The sequence below is a fragment of the Balaenoptera borealis genome (assembly GCF_965194805.1).
Source record: "Balaenoptera borealis genome assembly, chromosome: 7".
Taxonomy (NCBI): Eukaryota; Metazoa; Chordata; class Mammalia; order Artiodactyla; family Balaenopteridae; genus Balaenoptera; species Balaenoptera borealis.
Window position 1 is genome coordinate 19,013,969 of NC_138864.1, and position 21,126 is coordinate 19,035,094.

The following is a 21,126-nucleotide window of genomic DNA, read 5'->3' on the forward strand; positions in this document are numbered from 1 at the left end:
ATACCAATGTGTGTATTAGAACTCCCTTTCTGTGTTCCACAACCATCATTGTCATGCTAATTCTTTTCAATTTAAAAAAATTTTTTCATATAATTATGTTTGCTTTTACTGATCCTGATCTCCAGGTTCTTTACTATGTTTTAAACAGTTCAGTTCTCTTTTATGAGGTTTTTCAATACAACCTTCATTTCTGAAATTTTTCTGTTGCTTATTCCTTGAAATGTGCCAGCTTATATTTTATCATCTTTGTTTTTTTTTTTAAATCACATCTTACTACCAAGTTTGATCTCTGCTTTTTGCTTCTGTTTTAGGAGCAATGACCTCATTAAGGAATATTTTTGAAAGCAGGGGTTTGTCAACATTTTTCTCCATGATTCTCTACCCTGCTGTCTGCCCAGAGAAGCTAACTTGTATGAACCACCTCAACAGTCTCCCTTGCCTTCTGGCTTCTGGTGAATTCAGCCAACAGAGAACATCCAAAACATTGGAGGGATGGAGAAGAATAAGATGGTGGTATTTATTCCACTGGTTTATTTTCTGCAGCTTTGCCTTGAGATGATTGATTTGTCAGCCTAAGGTCATAGCTTCTTTCAAAGCAGCTCACTGCATGTTACTCCTATTTCCAGCTTTTGGTCACCACTCTCCCTGTTTACCATTTTGGGCATAGGGATAGTGGCAGCACTATGGTTGCTAGCCCTGCAGTACCATTGTTTTTGGTTTCCCTGCATTGTATCCACTTCTTTATAACTAGTTCTCATCATTGAGTTATCCTTGAATTATCCTGATTTGTGTGGAGCATCATTTCCTCATGGGACCTTGACCGGATCAGCTCAGAGTAGTTGATCCAGCTGATAGCCCCTTTCTAAGACTGAAGCACTGAAGATTCTGGGTTTAGTATTAGTAAAGTAGATAGAGAGTTTATCTTTGTTGTAGTTCCTTATAAATGGAGGACTTAATAGTAACTTTTTATGCACAGAGTTTTATTGAATATCTATTTGCAATCAAGTGGCAAAATAACTGGTTGAGAGGAAAAGAAAATTATCAGTGAAATCAATTAATCAGAAGATCTATCCTTGATCTGGTTGATCTCTGAAATCTAGAGTACTCTCCATCTCAATAATTTTCACTCTGAAATATCATTGTTTATCATCATCCAGATTGAGAGACACTTGCACAAACCTCCATCTGACCAGACTTATGAGGTCACTGGTTTATTATCTGTTGTGTGAGCAGCTTCCACCCTAGGCAGAGGGCTCATGAACAGATGATTACTACTTGAGGACAGAATTCACAATTCCAGATTTCACAATATCCAGCCCCCAGTGTCTGATTCCACCCTTTTCTAGCTTCAAGAGTGGTTTGATTTGCAGGGTAGGATTAAATATATACAGTCAGATAAGACCCATTCCTTGCTCTCAAGTATCTCATGGTCTGAAGTGTGAGGAGTATAAGAGATGATTACATACAGACAAATAATTATAAGGCAGTTTGACAAGGGCAATAATAGATGGTCTGTACAAATACATTCGTCAGGTATCTGATAGTAATACCTGATATGTTGTTTTTCTGTATTATCTTGGTAGTTACATTTCGTTACATTTCATCAAGATACTTCACTAAACAAAGAGCAGTCTTATCCCTAAGAGAAAAACCTTTTGAGAGAGAATATTGTCATTGCTTGCATAGTCTTCAGGAAGAGTGGATTTCAGGTTATTTTGATCTTACATCCTTATCATTAAAAAAAATTTGTACACATCCCCATAAAGTAATATTCATAGTTTATACCCATGCATTGCTGTAGTTCCTTTATGAATATCAGCACAACATACTATATATATTTTTAAAATTATTTATTTATTTTCATTTATTTATTTATGGCTGTGCTGGGTCTTCGTTTCTGTGCGAGGGCTTTCTCTAGTTGCGGCCAGTGGGGGCCACTCTTCATCGCGGTGCACGGGCCTCTCACTATCACGGCCTCTCTCGTGGCGGAGCACAGGCTCCAGACGTGCAGGCTCAGTAGTTGTGGCTCACAGGCCTAGTTGCTCTGCGGCATGTGGGATCTTCCCAGACCAGGGCTTGAACCCGTGTCCCCTGCATTGGCAGGCAGACTCTCAACCACTGCACCACCAGGGAAGCCCCATACTATATTTTAATAGAAAATAAATAGAAATAAATTTCTTCTACTGCTCTTTTTGCATTCCACTAAATTATTATTGTTCCCACTCCCACTGTGAAGACTACTGCTCAAAAGCAGATGCATTAAAAAAAAAAAAAAAAAAAAAAAAAGATTGTCGGACTTCCCTGGTGGCGCAGTGGTTAAGAATCTGCCTGCTGGTGCAGGGGACACGGGTTCGAGCCCTGGTCTGGGAAGATCCCACATGCCGTGGAGCAATGAAGCCCGTGCACCACAACTACTGAGCCTGCTCTCTAGAGCCCGTGAGCCACAACTACTGAGCCCGTGTTCCACAACTGCTGAAGCCCGCACGCCTAGAGCCCATGCTCCACAACAAGAGAAGCCACCGCAATGAGAAGCCTGCACACCGCAATGAAGAGTAGCCCCCGCTCGCCGCAACTAGAGAAAGCCTGTGCACAGCAATGAAGACCCAACACAGCCAAAAAAGAAAAGAAAAAAAAAAAAAAGATTGTCCCCATATAACAGGTTTATGATGTTGACCTTACAGTATGGTGAACTTTAGATACTGCATCATTTCTCCCTGGTGCAAGGGGTACCATTTTTCCTCCTTTTCAAGTAATCTATTTGACTTTCTGCCTGATAGACCCAGTAGAAAATCATGTGGAAATGGAAACTCAAAAGCCAATTTTAAGATACATGTACATTTGTAATTATTGGTGGATTTTTTTCAGTTTTCTCCAAAATCCAGAATGAGTTGGAAGAAGTGGTAAGTCCTCTTTATGGAGCATAATTATAAGCAAAGCAAAGCATAAGGGCATATCAATGTCTGTACTTGATAAGTAGAATCTGAGTTCTGAGTTGGTTGTCTTGGTTGTTTTAATGACTTTAACTGATACCAGTGTTGATTTTAATTGTATAAAATTACTTGGTCGTATAGGATGCCTTGAACCAGCTTAAGGACAGTCCCACAGTCTGAAAGGCATGGCTCTAATACAGTCTGCCATCACGCTTAAACTAAGTCCAGCTGGCTTCCACTTTTTCCTGTTTCTTTTCCTGCTTCATGGATCCATGTCTGGGAAGGTAGATCTGGGACGTAACCTCGGCTTCCTGACTACCTACTATACCTTAATCAGAATCAAACCACATCAATACCCCATCAGTCCCGAAAGAATTTCCTCTAAGTCTCTTGACTATCTGAGGTAATCCTTTCCTACAAATACCACAGCCAGCGGCCATAGCTTTCCTGGCTATCAGAAATTTTCAAGAAGTTGAGTATAAGTTGAATAAGTTAAGGCTTCTGTAGAGTCTTTATCTTCAGGTTCTCTGGACCTTGAAGAATAATTTAGAAATAGAGGGAAAGAACATTCTACTATCAAAGCTCAGTGAGAGTAAATGCAAAGAGGAGAACAGCCTGGAGAGTGCATGGGGAAAGGCAATAGCTGTGTTTAGCGGAAGTAAACACTGCAAGGAAGAAAAGGTAGGGGTTGAGTCTGGATGGTCGGGGTCAACTTGTGTAGAGTTAAGGTGATCAAACATATTCTTTGTTAATGAAGAACTGATAACAGTTCTCCGAGAAGAGGGAAACAATCAATCTTCATTACCTTTTCATGGAAAAATAATTTTGATGATGATTAAGAGCAAGAATTTGAAAAATTTCGAAGTCATGGAAGCACCCACTGAATCGAAACTATTTTATCACAATAGCGAAAAACTGATTACAAAGCAAGTAACATAGTATTTAATGGATAACACCCCCTACGAAACACAGCATATCCAGGCAACAAGCAGTAGTTAAAGCAACAAAAATTTCATTATAAAGAACTAACTCAGAATTTTCTATCTCTGAATAATGTTGAATGAAATGTACCCGGAAGGCATGGTGGGGTACAAAACAGACCACTATTACGAGGAGGAAGAAGAAGCTCTTGATTTGAGCTCTGCATTCTTGATGGGCCCACATGTCGGGCCAAAGAGTCTTTACCAGTTGAACGATAACCCCCATCTGTATCAGAAAGAGGGTCACAACCGTTGTCATCATAATGATGGTCATAGAGTAGTTCAAGATAATGCATTCCCTGTGGTTGAGGTCTTTGTAGAACTCGAAGCATCGTTGCTCTGAGTAAGTTGGATGGGTGCCATATTGTAAAAAAAATATTGGCAAAAACATGACGCCACCCACCATCCAAATAATAATGCTTAAAACCACCGCATGGTACTTTTGGAACTGCTGCATTTGGAGTTTCTTAAAATACATGAGCAATCGGAGTATGATGATGGCCACATAGAAAGCAAAGGTGAAGTACATATGACCATATATTATGCTGCTAACCAATCGGCAGGTGAAGAATCCAAACTCCCAGACGACTGATATATAATAGCTGAGGCGAAAGGGAAGGCTGACCAGGAGGATGGAGTGTAGCACTATGATATTGAGAACGATGGTGGCAATCATTGATTGGCTGTTCCTTTTGAGCATCATACAAGACATCGTAATCGCTCCTGCAACACCTCCCAGCAAAACCGCGCTGTAGAGCGTAATGAGAATCATCCTGCAGTGCCTGTCGCAGCGGCCCGGGTCTATGTTGGAAGCGTTTGACAGGGTGGTTGTATTGATCAGCTCCATATTTCACCACAAAATGCTTAGAAGACCATAAACCCCTAAACCAAAAGTTTTACAAAATTAGAACGGATATGTTGAAACTGCGCAGCAACTGCTCCTGAATGGTCTTGTTTTGCCATCCCAGCCCACTGTTTACAAGCCTAAAACTGGGTACCCAATAAGTATTGTCAGAGACTCGTCTTAATTACCCAAAGATATTGAAGAGACAAAGAGAGTGAAACAAAATGACAAAAATAAGACTGTCTGAATATAAAGCTTGTAACTGTGCGCTCAGGCATTCTCCTCACAGATATGTCTAAACTCACCAGGGCGGGGATGAGTGTAAGACATATTAGCCTCTGGCGTAAAGTTTAAGGAAGGCCTAGAGACTCAGTCATCAGAATAAATAACAGTCTCATGCAATGTTTTTAAAAATCAAAATTAATGCAAAAAATTCATGATGAACAAAATAAATTTTAAACAAAGGCAGGGTCTGTATACACCCAACACTTGTTCATATCAGATCTATAAAGGCCGTCCATCCTATTGTCAGAAAATCCAGTTTGAGATACCGCAGAGAAGACCATGTAAATCACATGTAATTATTGGAAGAAGGTATATCAGACACTTTAAAATATTTCCTGTGAACAGCTTTGGGGGAAGGAGAAGCATATAATATACATATTACCTGCACTCTTCTTCCAAACTCTGAAACTTTCCCTGGACTGGTATGTTACATTTTGGTAAAAAGGTGGGGTTCGGGGGTGGGTTCTGTTTAGTTTTCACTTAAGTTTTTCAGGTATGGATGCATAAGAGGTAGTGATCATATAACAGAGAGACAGACTGCTTGGCATTGTGCTTTCCTGCATCTAAGTGTCACTTGGCCATTTGGTTGCTGTTAGGGTGTGTATAAGTCTCCTGGCCTCACGGAGCTCTGGCTATGAAATGCAAAAGTCACACTGCCTGTGTCACTGGACAATGAAATGAGTCAGTGCATTTGAGACAGCTTTATAACTGAAAAAAAAAAAAAAGCCACATAAAGTTATGATTCTTAAGGTGAAACAACAAAAGCAAAAAGACATTATTTACCTCTTTCTCCTTAGTCTACATAGGGCAGATACACAGTTATGTTACATAAAATTGTTGCATTATTAAGCATTTAATAAATATCCTACAATTAAAAGCAAACTTTTTCAGACCTTTGATCAGATGGTATGAGACCCAGGCATCAACAGGTCAGACTTTCCTCTCTGGAAGGATGTGTGTCCATTTTCCTCACGTATCTGCTGCCCACCTGGCCAGAAGCAGTGTCTGAGCGTTTGTATCTGAGGGAGAAGTTATTCCACAGTGAACGTCTAAATATCTTAGAATTTTTCTTCTGCTACTATGGAATCTTCTTAGAATAACTAAATTTTCATTTATGAAAAATTATATTGGACCCGTCACATTGACTACTCTCAAATGAGATTTTATTGTAACTTAGATACATAATTTGCATAACAATCTAAACTTTATGTGCTGAAATATGCATGTTAGCAAACTATATATATATACATATATATATATACACACTTATATATATATATAAAATGCATAATGCGTGTACACTTTTTCTGTGAAACAAAATAGTTTTATGTGACTTATGAACAACAAATACGATACTACTGACTTAGTTTTAAAATTTTGGTAGTCCTCAAGTCTAAGCAGACGAGATTTAAGTTTGATATGACTTTAAAGCAAGGAAAACTTAAATAATTTATCAGGTCCCACCAGTTTAAATGGACACAACTGCCAAGGCTGTGTGACGTTTGGAAATAGGTTATTAGCTGGCTAATAATGGGACAAATAATTAACACTGAAGTTGCCTCTTCAGTCGCAAATATGGGAATGAGATCTATTTTGTAAGGATGTTATGAGAAATAAGTTAAATTGCATGTCTAAAGACCCAACAAATTCCCTGACATGAACTAGGTCATCAAAGCATCAATGCCACTTCTCCCTCTATAATGTACACAAAGATATATCATAAACATACAATGCCATCCTTTTTTAGTTACCTCTCAGAATCATGCTATAAATATTTAAATGCATTGAGATAAATTCATAGGGAAGGGAGGAAGTTGGATCATCACTTTTCCTTGCTCTCAGGACCTTACCCTTACGACCACCAACCCCTGGAAATTTTTGCTCATGAAAACAAAGTACCGAGACTATTACTCAGCCATAAAACGGAATGAAATTGGGTCATTTGTAGAGATGTGGATGGACCTGGAATCTGTCATACAGAGTGAAATAAGTCAGAAAGAGAAAAACAAATATCGTATGTTAACACATATATATGGAATCTAGAAAAATGGTATAGATGATCCTATTTGCAAAGCAGAAAAAGAGACACAGACGTAGAGATCAAACGTATGGATACCAAGGGGGGAAGGGGAGGTGGGATGAATTGGGATATTGGGATTGACATATATACACTAATATGTATAAAATGGATAACTAATAAGAACCTGCTGTATAAAAAAATAAAATAAAATTCAAAAACTCAACAAACAAAAAAATAAATAAATAGATTAATTAATTAATTAAAAAAACCAAGTACTGAGACTATTACTCAGCCATAAAAAGGAATGAAATTGGGTCATTTGTAGAGACGTGGATGCACCTGGAAACTGTCATACAGAGTGAAATAAGTCAGAAAGAGAAAAACAAGTATCGTATATTAACACGTATATATGGAATCTAGAAAAATGGTATAGATGATCCTATTTGCAAAGCAGAAAAAGAGACACAGATGTAGAGATCAAACGTATGGATACCAAGAGGGAAGCGGGGTGGTGGAATGAAGTGGGAGATTGGGATTGGCATGTATACACTATTGATACTATATATAAAATAGATACTAATGAGAACCTACTGTATAGCACAGGGAACTCAGTGCTCTGTGGTGACCTAAATGGGAAGGAAATCCAAAAAAGAGGGGATATATGTATACGTATAGCTGATTCACTTTGCTGTACAGTAGAAACTAACACAGCATTGTAAAGCAACTATACTCCAATAAAAATAAATTAAAAAAAAAAAAAGCAAGTACTGAAATTTCTAGATCTGTTTCCTATGCAGAAACATTTAAATGAACATCCAAACTACTTACTTGTTCTTTTCCTCTTATGATCTGCTGCTGGTGGAAGACACAAGGCACTTTGGTCATTTGCTGGTGATCTACATCAGAACAGGTAATAAGAATGGTTTGCTAGAATCAAGTCTCCAGTCAAGAGAGGTCATGGGATGAATAATGAACTGGCAAAGAGCTCAAGCTTTAGACTGAGGTCTTTCAAAGTTAAACAGTCAAGATGGAGGACCCAGATAAACCGTCTGGGCCACAAACGGATGTGTAGCTCTACAGCTAGTGGTGAGACAGATTCAAAGTATTCTTCTAAGCTAAGACTTTCATTTTCACTATCAATGACTTATTTGCAATAACTTTTCTCATTAACATGAAAAACTTAGTATTTTTTCGCCAGTGCTCTTTCTTATCACACTTGTATCCAAAATGTTTCATATTCAGTATAAGAATGACTGAGAGAAGTACTCTGTGTGAGATTTTTATATTCTCAACAGTAAACTCAACATATTTATATCTCTGGCTTTCACTTTCCAAGACTCCTTTCCCTCAATAACTGCCATTTGGAGATATGGTTCCTTTTGAAACTCGACCGTCTGGTGATGTAACTTCCACAAGAGGGCACGTTTTTTCTCAAAAGTAAATTTTCTTACGTCAGTCTTCTCACTTCCTGTTCTAACTTCATAGTCACCTTTAGCTGTGCTTAGACCTCAAAGCATAATTTTAAGGAAGTTGGGTTTAGTACACCTAAAGATGAAAGAGACCAACATGCCTTCAACAGTTGCGGGCAAATTCAGCCCCAAATCATATTACTGTTCAGCTACAGGAATTCAAAAGGACCAAAACTCTGTCAACTGTAAAGCAAACTCATTATGGACCACATATAGGTAACAACTTGATAAAATTTTCATTTGCTTTGGAAAGAATGAATATCATCTCCACCTACACCATCTGCTAGATGATCACCCAAAAGTGCTTGTAGCCACAGAGATACAAAACAACAGAATCTAAACATAATAGAGCCATATGCTTAATTATTTCAAGAAAAACGCTCAATAGAAGATGGGATTTCCAAGTCTTACTGTCAAAAGCAAATTTGTACCAATTCAACTCAGCTCATGGAACCAATTTTTCAACCCATTTTAAACATCTCGCCTTAAATCAAATTATTTCAAAAATACGAAATCTGGGTTGTAGGCCTGGATTTTGACATAGTATCTGGCAGGTCTCATTTTTCAGATAAAATGTGTTTCCTGGAATCTTTGGGATAAAGTATGTTCCCATAGAAACCATGCTATATTTAGAGGTTACTTCTCTGATGAAGGACTAACTGGGAAACAAGATAGATGTGACCAACAGTGGAGCCTAAAAATAAAAGTTGGCTATAATTCAGAACTATAGCCAGCACACAAATTGATAGCATTCACACTGACAACGTAAGGAATTCAAAGTACTAAAATGTGTGTATATTATATTTAAAACACATCTAGAAGAATGCTTGTATTTAATATTTTTTTCTCACTACACTCAGAATTCAGGTCTTTTCATTCAGGAGTACCAAGATTTTTAAGAACATAACAAAACCTTAGTTTGAGAGCTTAGACATTACCCAGTTCAGTACAGTACAACCTTGTTTTTTTTTTTTTAGAGAAAATATGATTTATTGCAGTAGAGTTGATTTACAATATTGTGTTAGTTTCAGGTGTACAGTGAGTCAGTTATACATATGCATATAACTATTCTTTTTCAGATTCTTTGCCCAAATAGGTTAATACAGAATACTGAGTAGAGTTCCCTGTGCTATACAGTTGGTCATTGTTGATTATCTATTTTATATATAATAGTGTATATATGTTAATCCTAAACTCCTAATTTATCCTTCCCCTCCATATTTCCCCTTTGGTAACCATAAGTTAGTTTCTAAGTCTGTGAGTCTGTTTCTGTTTTGTAAATAAGTTCATTTGTATCTTTTTTTAGATTCCACATGTAAGTGATATCATATGATATTTGTCTTTCTCTGTACGACTTATTTCACTTAGTATGATAATCTCTAGGTCCTTCCATGTTGCTGCAAATGGTATTATTTCATTCTTTTTTATGGCTGAGTAATAGTCCATTGTTATGTGTACCACATCTCCTTTATCCATTCATCTGTTGATGGACATTTAGGTTGCTTCCATGTCTTGGCTATTGTAAATAGTGCTGCAGTAAACATTGGGGTGCATGTATTTTTTCAAATTATGGTTTTCTTTGGATATATGCCCAGGAGTGGGATTGCTGAATCATATGGTAGCTCTATTTTTAGTGTTTTGAGGAACCTCCATACTGTTTTCCACAGTGGCTGTACCAATTTACATTCCCACCAACAGTGCATGAGGGTTCCCTTTTCTTCACACCCTCTCCAGCATTTATTGTTTGTAGGCCATTCTGACCACTGTGAGGTGATACCTCATTGTAGTTTTGATTTGCATTTCTCTAATAACAAGTGATGTTGAGCAACTTTTCATGTGCCACTTGGCCATCTGTATGTCTTCTTTATGACCCTCTAATTTAACAGAGGAAGCCACCACAATTCAGAGGTTTAGAAAATTACCACAAGGTCACAGGCCTATTTAGAAAGCAGATAAGGATGAAAAATACATACCCCGTTCCAAGCCTTCATGTCCACTGCATGATGCACACGTGGTGAACTTGAGATTGTCTCTTGCAGACACATTAGCAATCAACAGCTTCATTCTCCACCTACTTCTCTGTGATATCTGGAATCTTATTTTTGGAATGGACCTTAATCTTTAAATAGAAGTATATTTTAAAATCCTAGAGAATTAAAATTCTTCTTTAAATATTGTTTGCCCCACAGACAAACCATTAAAGTAAGACATTAGCATTGGTGATAAGCCTGAGTGGGTTTTCAGAAGGAAAAGTTCATCTGTCCTCTGCAGGAGAAGGTCCAAAGCAGATGCTGCTGGAGATGTCACCATCTTGCCCCATCTTCCCCCTTCACGGGAGGTGCCATTTGAGATGGCCATTTGGTGGGCAGTGTCTGCTCCTGAAAGAATGGGGTGGGGGTCGCTTGTCTTTCTAGAGTTGTTAAATTGCTACTGTGAAATGTCCTTAGGAAAGTGGTGATAAAATCTGCAACTGCTAATTCTCAAACCTGTTTACACTCCTAAGTCATTAGCCAAGACACTGAAATGCCAGGCTCGGTGCCCTGTCTGATCCAAAACACACAGAGGCTCAGCTGACCTAGATATTCAAGGCAGCACCTGGGCCTTGGACCTCTCCTCACTCTAGGACCTGCATTCTAGTTCCTCTCTTCAGTTCTCTCCCTTTGTGATTATGTCTAGCTCCCTTGGTCTCTCTCAGATACAATGTAACTTTCTTTCATGGAGACAGTGAGATTTCAGATGAGAGGAGTCCAGACAGCGCATTCCAGCCCTCCCCTTATTTCCCAGATGGGAGATGGAGGCCCAGGAGGCCATTCTATCCCTCCCACTCCTCGCCCTGAGGAAGGTGACCCAGGGCAGCATCTCGGAGCGTCTTTAGACGCCACACAAACTGAAGCATATCAAACAAGCATGTTGTAAGAAACCTGTTTTTTCTAAATTAAATATTTTCTGGCATTTATTTTCTAGTATAGATATGGTCTCAAATAATGAAACCAAAGTTGGCACCCAAAAGCCTTGGATGGTTGAGAGCCCTAGATGTTGGTCTTTAAACATGTATAAATGGTGTATGTTGTCCTGACACAATGTTCTCTACATCTGATAAAAGGATAACTGATTTGAAGTAAAACAAGAGAGATTAAGATTAGACATTAAGGAAAAAACTCTAATGAAGGCAGAGAGGGATTTATGCTGGTCTATGAAGCCCTCTGTTAACGTGCTTAACCTCAGCTCACACTATGCTATGCTCCATCTCTCCGGTTTCTTTTTGCTCCTCGAGCCCACCCAGGTCCTTGTACATTGTGTATTTTGCATCTGTGGGTCTCTCTGCCCGGAGTGCTTTTCTCACTTCCGCATGTCAGGCTGCCTCTTGTCATTCTGTTCTCAGCGTTGGTGTTAGCACCTCTGAGAAGCCCTCTCCGACTGCCACAGGGCTGGGCAACTGCTCAGGGACCACCGCATTGCCCTGGTTGAAGTCTTTGCATGTGATTTTCCATGAGATGTTTTAATTTCTTAATTGTTCATTATGGGTCTATCGCCTGCCTTCTGTTCCGCTGAGATATACCCCCTCTAACATATCTAAGGATATGCTGTGTACTTAGCTTTTGGACCTTAGATCAAACAGAGAACACTGCCTGGCATTTCAAAGTCTCAGTCAGTGGCTTGGTCATGTAAACCAGGTTTGAGAATGAGCAGTTACCGATTTATTTACCACTTTCCTAAGATGGATTTCACTGACCCTAACTGCACTGTCACTGTCACTTCCCAGTGCCCAGATCAGTGTGCAGCGCATACTTGTTGAATGAATTCAGTGTTTGTTGAATGAATGTGTAAATGTACATGATTTTCTAAAAGTGGCTGTGGAATAATCCTTCTTTTGGAGAAAACAACTTAATCATTTTAACTTCATTCTTATAAGTTCTCAGGGACTAGGGTTGAATGTAAGAGCTGGAATTGACCTAAAAGAGGGTCTAACAAACCCAAGTGCTAAATTTTACAGAAGGAACTGAGGCCAAAGAGGCAGTCTGAGTAGAGGCCACACAGATGCCCTGCATCTGCGACTCCCGGCCCACCCTCCTTTCTTGACCTGCCCTGTTGCCCGAAGTGACCATTTCCCAGGCCACTACATCTGGAAGCTTTACCATATTCCAAAGAGTCTTGTCTCTTATTTAGATGACTGAGTCTTATAACACTTGGAAGCATCCCAGAGCATGGAGACATTCAATCAAGAATGAGGAAACAATTTGTTCAACATAAACTTTTCCTCTAATCTTCTTTTTAGCTTCAGATCTTTACATGCTTTGTATGAATCTTCTCACGTACCTTGGGGAGTGATCTGATTTCCCAGTCAAGCTGTTTACCTCTTTGGAGGTTACCGTACAATGTGGTTTAATTTTTTTTTCTCTTCTGTATTCTACTCCTTTATGAAAGGAAGATAATACTTCCTCAGAACAAAGGAAAGGGAGTAGTGGTTTTACTAACACATGCTACACGCTAGACGGAAGAATGAGCTGTAGTTCAGGTCAACAGATTAAACTCAACTGCTTTCTGAAATAAAAGAATTACCTTAGTATTTTGATATCCAGAGGGACTTCAATCAAGATATGATTAACAAAGTATCTGATTGATGTGTCAAGAAGGACTTGGCAAAAATTCACCAAAGGAACCTTCTTCAGGGTATAATAATATCCACAAGCTGTACTAGGATATAAACAGGTGTCTATCACTATAGTGCTTTAAAATTAAACATTCTAAGCAATGTTTCTCAAATGTGATTGTGCTTATGAATCACTTGGCGATCTTGTTAAGATGCAGATTCTGATTCATTAGGTCTGGGGTAAGACCTGAGAGTCTGACTTTCTCACTGGTACCCAGGTGTTTCACAAGCTGCTGGTCCCATGGACCATGCACCATGGACCATCCTTGGTGTCGCAAGACTCTACACTGTCCAATATGGTAGCCATTCTCCACATTGTGGCCATTTCAGTTAACTTAAGTTAAAACAATTCACTTCTTCAGTCACATTTCAAGAGCTCGAAAGTTCTATTGAACAGATTTACTAAGGAAAACACAATGTATTAAATAATTCCTAGTCCCCATGATCTCGCCTCCTCTCTTTCCTAGCTGTAGGCTGCCAGCTTTTATTGGGAGAATAACAAGCATTGGTTGGATAAGCAGGTGTGTTTGAAGCTGGGGGAGATGGGGCAGAAGAGAACCAGGGAGAAGAGTTGTTGAGGAATCCAAAGAATAAAGGTGTTTCAAGGAGGGTGAGGTCAACAGGGTCAAATTTGGCCAAGAGGACAAATAAGCTAAGGTTTGAAAAGTGCCCATTGACTGTGGCAGCATGGGCAGAGGAAGAGGCAGTAGTTGATGGAATATAGGATTAAACTAGGGTTGTTAACGATGGAAGCTTTTTGCTTATTTCCGTGGTAAAATTTTTAAATGCTGGTCTTGGACCACAAAGGAGAGACTGGCCATGGGGATATACTGGTTTTGAATTTTCAAGTCAAAATGGGCCCTATGGTAACCTAGTTCATGCTTTGACTATTCAGAGAACTCAAATAAATACCATTAGCCATCAGAGATTTCAGAGTCTCCAGTTCCAAGGAGCACATCTCAAGCCTTCAAAGAAACCTCAGATTTCCTTCTGGCTAAGCAGAAAAAAATAATAACTTTGTCTTTATTACACCGGTAATTACAGAACTCTTCGCTTTCTTTGTGGGCTACAGTTAGGATGAGGAGCAATTTCACCGATCACCTTTTACTCAAAATCTCACCAGACCCTTAAAAATAAACTCTCGGGCTTCCCTGGTGGCGCAGTGGTTGAGAGTCTGCCTGCTAATTCAGGGGACACGGGTTCGAGCCCTGGTCTGGGAAGATCCCACATGCCGCGGAGCAACTGGGCCCGTGAGCCACAACTACTGAGCCTGCGCGTCTGGAGCCTGTGCTCCGCAACGAGAGAGGCCGCGATGGTGAAAAGGCCCGCGCACCGCGATGAAGAGTGGCCCCCGCTTGCTCCAACTGGGGGAAGCCCTCGCGCGGAGGCGAAGACCCAACACAGCCAAAAATAAATATAAAAATAAATAAATAAATAAAAGAGCCTTCCCTAAATTAAAAAAAAAAAAAGAAAGAAAGAAAAGCAGCTTCATTATTTTAAAAAAGAAATAAATAAATAAACTCTCTTTTCAAGGAAAGGTCAAGCCCTAAGGGATGTTGCCAATTAAAATCTGACACCTTGTTCAGAGTGTGAAGATAAGTTTTAATCCGGCGCTCGGCCCAACCTCCTTTTCAGAAATTACATTCATTTCCCTATTATTAGTAAATTTTAAAAAAAGAATACAAAAGCTGATAGAACTTGGTGGTGGGCGCAGCTGATTACATTTTCCTGCTACTGCAGCAGAAAAGCCCTTTCAAGGAGAATGGCATGCATTACACTTGAGGATGGACGGGGTTGACTCTCCAGGAGCAGTGTTGAGCCTCTGACACTCTCAGAATATTGCCTTCCTGATTGCTCCAAATCGCTAACAGACCACTGTGTCATTGAGTTACCTGGTGGCACAGAAAGGCTGACCCGGTACTTGAACTGGACTCCTGGGACCTGTGGGACACAGGAGTTTGGACTCAGATGGGCACCATGTCATTTTGGGCAAGACAGAATCTTTGAATCCCTTTATTTTTAAAATAGGCAGCATATTGACTATGCCCATTTGACTCATAGCTTCTGTGAGGGCAAAGTGGAGATCTGAATCCCGGGGCCTCAGGCCCACTCTTCACTCACTCGCCTTTCCCCCCTTCCCCTTCTGGGAGCAGGAGCCCCTCAGGCTTTGGGGGAGGGAGGGTTTCTGGGGCCCCTGAGTTGGAGCGGGTCACGTTGCATTGTCTTCATGACCATGTAGCTCATGTTGAAAATTAAAGTTTTTGGCTTTTCTTGGGATTTCGCTGGCGGTCCAGTGGTTAGGACTCCGGGCTTTCATTGCTGAGGGCCCGGGTTCGATCCCTGGTCGTGGAACTAAGATCCCACAAGCCACATGGCACAGCCAAAAAATAAATAAAGTTTTTGGCTTTTCTTTAAAAAAATCAATAAAATAGGCAACATATAATTTTTTCCCTGTCCTAAGAGGCTGTTTTTGAAGGAACAAAATGCAAAACTGACAGATACATCAAAAGCATCTTGATTTCATAAGATAGCTGTGCAGTGCTGACCTAGCTGATGCTGCAGCCATTCTCTAAGTTTATGGCTGGGATTTTTCTTTTCAGGGATTTTGAAAAATCTGAGTTTCTGATGATTAACTAGTGGATTTCAGTCATGTGGACATTGGCTCAGTGGGGACTTAGTGTTGTCATGATTAATTAATTTTGGCTTAATGATGGGCCCTGGGGAGAAAGATGGAGCCAGGAAAGATGGGACCAAGGAAATTGACTCCACCCAAGGGGCTTGCCCCTGAGGGCAGGTGGGCAGTCCAATGACCCATCCAGAGGAAGTGACAGACTCTGGCAGGTTCAACCTGGTGTGAAGGACGAAGAGGCGGGAGGAAATCCAGGCGGTGGATGTAACCCAAATCCGGGTAGATAGAGGCAATGAACCTGGTGTTGTGCTTATTCTCGCATGGGCCCAGTGAAAGGACAGTCAGAGGGTAAGGCAGAGTTTTCAGCTTTCACCTACATCAGAGTTAACTGGGCAGCTTATTAACACAGCACTTCCTGAGAACCTGTGAATGGGACCAGGCGTCCATACTTTCAACAAGCCACCAGGTCATCCTGATTTATCCTGATGCTGTCCTTCAGAGGACCACTTCCAAGAAGGGTGAGAGTGGGCCTCATCCTTCCAGGTGTCAGGGGAGCACATGAAAGGGCTGGAGTTTACTTTGGGGCCATATCCCTAGAAGGAAGCTGAAGTTCTAGAGAAGAAACTGAGGCAGAGTCACAGCTTTATGGAGCAAGCAACAGACAGGTAGGTAGAAAATAACTAACTTGGTGGCCAGGCTCACTGTATACACATTGGCAAAACATCCTGCCCCATTTCCTGTCCTGATTGTGGTCTGAGAGCTATGACCTTAGAGGCAGGGCTTACAGGCAGATCAAAGTCTGGGATGTGGGGATACATCACATCTAAATTAGCCTCACTGTGTGTTTCTAACCAAGTGATTTCTGCTTTCAAGTAACAATACCAATACAAGTGTCTTGAATAAGATGAGAAATTTCTTCTCTCACGTTACAAGAGATCCAGGGTGGGTGGCTCCAGGGTAGGTTTCTCTTGAGCACCCAGAGCTGGCAGAACTCTGGGCTGGTTTCCCCGTGAGTCTCATGGCTTTCTTCTCAAGGCTACAAAATGGCAGCTGTTGTTGCAGTTTTCAGGTCCTCACACAACCTTGTGGAGAGGAAGAAAAAAGAACTGTATCCCCTTAGTCACTCATTATCAGGAAAGAAAACATTTCTGGAAGCCCTCCAGCAGACCTATCTTTACACCTTGTTGGCCGGAAAGGGTTGTTTGTTGACTCCTCCACCCATCTTAACACCCCCATGGTTTATATCCGGTGGCCGGAAAAAGGGCTCCCTTCCTTGTCCCCCACTACTGAAAGTATTGTGGTGCAGTGTACCGGGAGGGAGCAGGGAGATCTCCTCAGGAGGCAATCAGTGGTGTCTTCATCACTCCTCTCAGGAACATGATTAAAGGATTCTAAATGCTGGGAAAAGGTCCCTGTACAGTTTACTGCATGAACTCCTTATGGTCTGTCTGTTATCAAATGATGCCAGTAAAGTTCATGTTAAGGAACTAAGCTTTTGCACATAACTCAGAGCACTGCCAATCCTTCCTCCATTCATCCTCCTGTAGGACACAACGTAAATTCCCAGCACACACGCTCCTGTGCAGGACCCTGCGAGCCTTCTCTCAGCGTCATCTCAACCTTTGTGTTGAGAAGCACAGAGTTGTACTTCTTAACTTGGGCATTTTCTCACTTTCCATTTTTGAAAACAAAGATTCCTTCTTCTAACCTCCTTTAATCAAACTCATCTCAGATATTGCAACTCTAATGTACTTCCTCCTTCAAGGGAAAGTGAAGAAACATTTCTTCAAAAGTGCTGTAGGAAGGTAGGCTGGGTTCTGTTTTTGAAATGAGATGAAGTTGTGTTTTTCTGCCTGCTCATGAAAATGTCTTGCCTGATAAGTTCTGTGAGTCATGCAACTTAGAAATCCATAGACTTCCTGCTTGATTCCAGTAATGATTCATAATTTTATCATCTAGTTTGTGCTTTAAAGCTATTTCAAGAAGATAAATACATGCGGTAAGAATGTCTTAGTTGATTTTTGTATTCCTTCTTTCCCTTTCCTTTCCCAACATTAAAATAAAGAAATGAAACATGATCTCAATATCAAGACAATCTAAACTGTTGGAGGAGGTAATCAAGAGGATGTGACCACTGGTTGTCCCACAAACTGGACCCAGGCAATAGAAGGCTCCTCCCTCCCTCCCCTGTCCTTGGAATGAACACTCCACTTACCTTCCCGGAGCTGGAAGAGGAGATCTTATAAAGATCTTGTAAAGAGCTGGAAGAAAAGATCTACAGTCATCAAGACTGTATGGTACTGGCACACAAACAGAAATATAGATCAATGGGACAGGATAGAAATTCCAGAGATAAACCCATGCACCCATGGTCACCTAATCCGTGACAAAGGAGCCCAGAATATACAATGGAGAAAAGACAGCCTCTTCAGTAAGTGGTGCTGGGAAGACTGGACAGCTCCATGTAGAAGAATGAAATTAGAATACTCCCTAACACCATACACAAAAATAAACTCCAAATGGATTAGAGACCTAAATGTAAGACCAGACACTATAAAACTCTTAGAAGAAAACATAGGCAGAACACTCTTTGACATAAATCACAGCAAGATCTTCTTTGATCCACCTCCTAGAGTGATGAAAATAAAAACAAAAATAATCAAATGGGATCTAATTAAACTTAAAAGCTTTTGCACAGCAAAGGAAACCATAAAGAAAACAAAAAGACAGCTCTCAGAGTGGGAGAAACTATTTGCAAAGGAAGCAACTGACAAGGGATTAACCTCCAAAATATACAAACAGCTCATGCAGCTCAATATCAAAAAAACAAGTAACCCAATCAAAAAATGGGAAGATCTAAATAGACATTTCTCCAAAAAAGACATACAGATGTCCAAAAAACATGAAAAGATGCTCAACATCACTAATTATTAGAGAAATGCAAATCAAAACTACTTTGAGGTATCGCCTCACACCAGTCAGAATGGCCATCATCAAAAAATCTACAAACAATTACTGCTGGAGAGGGTGTGGAGAAAAGGGAACCCTCCTACCTGTGGGTGGGAATGTAAATTGGTGCAGCCACTATGGAGAACAGTATGGAGGTTCCTTAAAAAACTAAAAATAGAGTTAGCATATGACCCAGCAATCCCACTGCTAGGCATATATCTGGAGAAAACCATAATTCGAAAGGATGCATGCACCCCAATGTTCATTGCAGCACTATTTACAATAGCCAAGACATGGGGGCAACCTAAATGTCCATCGACAGAGGAATGGATAAAGAAGATGTGGTACATACATACAATGGAATATTACTCAACCATAAAAAGGAACAAAATAGTGCCATTTGCAGAGATGTGGATGGACCTAGAGATTGTCATACAGAGTGAAGTAAGTCAGAAAGAGAAAAACAAATATATAATATCGCTTATATGTGGAATCTAGAAGAATGGTACAGATGAACTTATTGGGAAAGCAGAAATCGAGTCACAGATGTAGAGAACAAACTTATGGTTACCAAGGCGGGAAGAGGGGTATGGGACGAATTAGGAGATTGGGATTGACATATATACACGACTATGTATAAAATAGATAACTAATGAGAACCCTGAGTAGCACAGGGAACCCTACTCAGTGATCTGTGGTGACCTAAATGGGAAGGAAATCTAAAAAAGAGTGGATATATGTATACATAAAACTGATTCACTTTGCTGTACAGCAGAAACTAACACAACATTGTAAAGAAACTATACTCCAATAAAAAAAAAAAAAAAAAAAAAAAAGGACGGACCACTGTTTGCCCTGTGAGCTGGACCCAGGCAATTGAAGGCTCCTCCCTTCCTCCCCTGTCCTTGGAATGCACACTCCACTTGCCTTCCCGGAACTGGGAGAGAACATCTTATAAATGCTCCGCCCCTATACTTATGGTGGTCCCTGCAGCCTGTAGAAAGGGAAAAAATAAGATTCCCCAGATGCCTGCTGTACAAATGGATCTAAAGGAGGCAACTGGTCCACAGGGTCTGCAGTAGCTCTTAAGCCCAACACTGACACCATCTGGATAGAAACAGGAACAGCAGCAGTCTGTGGGCTGAACTCAGAGCAGTTTGGCTGGTGATGATCACCCAGGAGCCCTGGCCATTAACCCTTTGAACTGACAATTGGGCTGTTCTAAAGAGATTAACCCTATGGCTTGGACAATGGAAAGCCAAGGGGTGGATGATATAAATAAGCCCTTGTGGGGTCAGGATATGTGCAGAGACACTTGGGTTTGCCTGCAAGAGCCTGAGTCCTCACTGTCTCCCATGTCCCAGCTCGTAAAGCACTGACACCCCTTGGTAATCAGGAAACGGATGCCCTAGCTTGGGTAGGAGCCCTAGCAACTGATCCTTCAGTAAATACAGCAGATTGAGTGCAAAGAAAGAGTGGCCACCAGAGCGCCCTGGTGGGATGACATACTCCTAAGGATGCTGGGTTGCCCTTGAAAGACAGTGACTTAGTTAAAGCAGTAACAAGATGTCCTGGGTGTTCTAAATGATGCCCAAGGCAACTGCCAAAGGAATTTGGGCCCATCTTCCGGAGATCGCACCTGGTAAGGGATTGGCAAATAGATTATATCGGGCCCCTCCCTTAAATGAGGGTCCTAAATGTGCCCTGGTTTGTGTGGATACCTTGTGTGGCTTAACACAAGCTTTTCCCTGTCGCCAAGCCAGCCAGGCTACCTCCATTGTGGGGTTAGAGAAGCTGAGTACCATGGGTGGATGCCCTCATCGAATAGACAGTGATTAGTGGTCACATTTCAAAGGTCATGATAGGCAAGCCTGAGCAAAAGACCGTGACACTGAATGGAGGTTCTGTCTCCCCTGTAACCTGCAGACCGCAGGGTTGGTAAAAAGAAAGAATGGACTCTTAAAGCAGCAGATTAAATTACTAATAGGTAAAACCACTTTGGCCAGGTGGACTAAAGTACTCTCCCAGGCTTATTACATTTGAGTGATCCAACACTAGGGCCTATTGCCCCATATGCCAGACTGGGGACCCCTGATGAGACATCCAACACCATAAAGGTAAAGAAGTCACCAGCAACAGCCATTGCCCGGACTCTCGCTGTGGATGAACAAGCTATGCTGCTGGGAACCCCAAGCCCCATCACGCCTTGGTGAGGCATTATCTATTGGAAGTTAAGGTAGGACGTCCCGCTGAGATGGGGGAGCTACTTTGTACCCCTGGGTGCGGGGGCGGGGTGAGGGCTAGTCAGTTTCCACTGGGGTCCCATTGTCCTGCTGCAAGCGGAACACGCACCACTGAAAGAGGGGAAA

General features: G+C 41.0%; 1 protein-coding gene and 1 pseudogene across 3 annotated transcripts in view; one reads left to right on the forward strand and one right to left on the reverse strand.

Moving 5' to 3' along the window:
- LOC309632334 (calcium-independent phospholipase A2-gamma) overlaps positions 1 to 21,126 on the forward strand; it is a 142,712-nt gene that overhangs the window by 51,655 nt on the left and 69,931 nt on the right. The gene's annotated exons all lie outside the window — the stretch shown is intronic.
- Positions 1,838 to 14,316, reverse strand: LOC309632366 (putative G-protein coupled receptor 141 pseudogene; annotated as a pseudogene). The gene has a single exon. The product of its transcript is annotated as a putative G-protein coupled receptor 141 pseudogene (transcript).